We start from the raw sequence: 2,500 nt of genomic DNA, 5'->3' as shown, positions 1-2,500 counted from the left end.
AGGGGGTGCTCAGTGGAGGCCATGCCCAGCCAGAGTGGCCCTTCCCCGGGCAGAGTCTGGAGGAGTGGGGGGTGGCTCTGGAGGTGCTCCGGGGGCTCCAGGGGTTCCAGGGGGTGGTCGGCGGAGGCCATGCCCAGCCAGAGTGGCCCTTCCCCGGGGTGAGTCTGGAGGAGTGGGGGGTGGCCCTGGAGGTGCTCCGGGGGCTCCAGGGGCTCCAGGGGGTGCTCGGCGGAGGCCATGCCCAGCCAGAGTGTCCCTTCCCCGGGGTGAGTCTGGAGGAGTGGGGGGTGGCTCTGGAGGTGCTCCGGGGGCTCCAGGGGGTGCTTGGTGGAGACCATGCCCAGCCAGAGTGTCCCTTCCCCGGGGTGAGTCTGGGGAGAGTGGGGGGTGGCTCTGGGGGTGCTCCGGGGGCTCCAGGGGGTGCTTGGTGGAGACCATGCCCAGCCAGAGTGGCCCTTCCCCGGGGTGAGTCTGGGGAGAGTGGGGGGTGGCTCTGGAGGGCCTCCGGGGGTTCCAGGGGTTCCAGGGGTTCCAGGGGGTGCTCGGTGGAGGCCATGCCCAGCCAGAGTGGCCCTTCCCCGGGCAGAGTCTGGGGAGAGTGGGGGGTGGCTCTGGAGGTGCTCCGGGGGCTCCAGGGGCTGCTTGGTGGAGACCATGCCCAGCCAGAGTGGCCCTTCCCCCGGGTGAGTCTGGGGACAGTGGGGGGTGGCCCTGGAGGGCCTCCGGGGGTTCCAGGGGGTGCTCGGCGGAGGCCATGCCCGGCCAGAGTGTCCCTTCCCCGGGCAGAGTCTGGGGAGAGTGGGGGGTGGCTCTGGAGGTGCTCCGGGGGCTCCAGGGGTTCCAGGGGGTGGTCGGCGGAGGCCATGCCCAGCCAGAGTGTCCCTTCCCCGGGGTGAGTCTGGAGGAGAGTGGGGGGTGGCTCTGGGGGTGCTCCGGGGGCTCCAGGGGGTGCTCGGCGGAGGCCATGCCCAGCCAGAGTGTCCCTTCCCCGGGGTGAGTCTGGAGGAGTGGGGGGTGGCCCTGGAGGTGCTCCGGGGGCTCCAGGGGCTCCAGGGGGTGCTCGGTGGGGGCCATGCCCAGCCAGAGTGTCCCTTCCCCGGGGTGAGTCTGGAGGAGTGGGGGGTGGCTCTGGAGGTGCTCCGGGGGCTCCAGGGGGTGCTTGGTGGAGACCATGCCCAGCCAGAGTGGCCCTCCCCCGGGGTGAGTCTGGGGAGAGTGGGGGGTGGCTCTGGAGGGCCTCCGGGGGTTCCAGGGGCTCCAGGGGGTGCTTGGTGGAGGCCATGCCCAGCCAGAGTGTCCCTTCCCCGGGGTGAGTCTGGAGGAGTGGGGGGTGGCTCTGGAGGTGCTCCGGGGGCTCCAGGGGGTGCTTGGTGGAGACCATGCCCAGCCAGAGTGGCCCTCCCCCGGGGTGAGTCTGGGGAGAGTGGGGGGTGGCTCTGGAGGGCCTCCGGGGGTTCCAGGGGCTCCAGGGGGTGCTTGGTGGAGGCCATGCCCAGCCAGAGTGTCCCTTCCCCGGGGTGAGTCTGGGGTGAGTGGGGGGTGGCTCTGGGGGTGCTCCGGGGGCTCCAGGGGGTGGTCGGCGGAGGCCATGCCCAGCCAGAGTGTCCCTTCCCCGGGGTGAGTCTGGGGAGAGTGGGGGGTGGCTCTGGGGGTGCTCCGGGGGCTCCAGGGGGTGCTTGGTGGAGACCATGCCCAGCCAGAGTGTCCCTTCCCCGGGGTGAGTCTGGAGGAGTGGGGGGTGGCCCTGGAGGTGCTCCGGGGGCTCCAGGGGCTCCAGGGGGTGCTCGGTGGGGGCCATGCCCAGCCAGAGTGTCCCTTCCCCGGGGTGAGTCTGGAGGAGTGGGGGGTGGCTCTGGAGGTGCTCCGGGGGCTCCAGGGGGTGCTTGGTGGAGACCATGCCCAGCCAGAGTGGCCCTCCCCCGGGGTGAGTCTGGGGAGAGTGGGGGGTGGCTCTGGAGGGCCTCCGGGGGTTCCAGGGGCTCCAGGGGGTGCTTGGTGGAGGCCATGCCCAGCCAGAGTGTCCCTTCCCCGGGGTGAGTCTGGGGTGAGTGGGGGGTGGCTCTGGGGGTGCTCCGGGGGCTCCAGGGGGTGCTCGGCGGAGGCCATGCCCAGCCAGAGTGGCCCTTCCCCGGGGTGAGTCTGGGGAGAGTGGGGGGTGGCTCTGGGGGTGCTCCGGGGGCTCCAGGGGGTGCTTGGTGGAGACCATGCCCAGCCAGAGTGGCCCTTCCCCGGGCAGAGTCTGGGGAGAGTGGGGGGTGGCTCTGGAGGTGCTCCGGGGGCTCCAGGGGTTCCAGGGGGTGCTCAGTGGGGGCCATGCCCAGGCAGAGTGTCCCTTCCCCGGGGTGAGTCTGGAGGAGTGGGGGGTGGCTCTGGAGGTGCTCCGGGGGCTCCAGGGGGTGCTTGGTGGAGACCATGCCCAGCCAGAGTGTCCCTTCCCCGGGGTGAGTCTGGGGAGAGTGGGGGGTGGCTCTGGGGGTGCTCCGGGGGCTCCAGGGGGTGC

Source organism: Eucyclogobius newberryi, unplaced genomic scaffold, assembly GCF_026437365.1.
Source record: "Eucyclogobius newberryi isolate DKJ021-1_F unplaced genomic scaffold, fEucNew1.0.hap1 SCAF_79, whole genome shotgun sequence".
In the NCBI taxonomy this organism is placed as follows: domain Eukaryota; kingdom Metazoa; phylum Chordata; class Actinopteri; order Gobiiformes; family Gobiidae; genus Eucyclogobius; species Eucyclogobius newberryi.
This window is presented reverse-complemented; position numbering follows the sequence as displayed.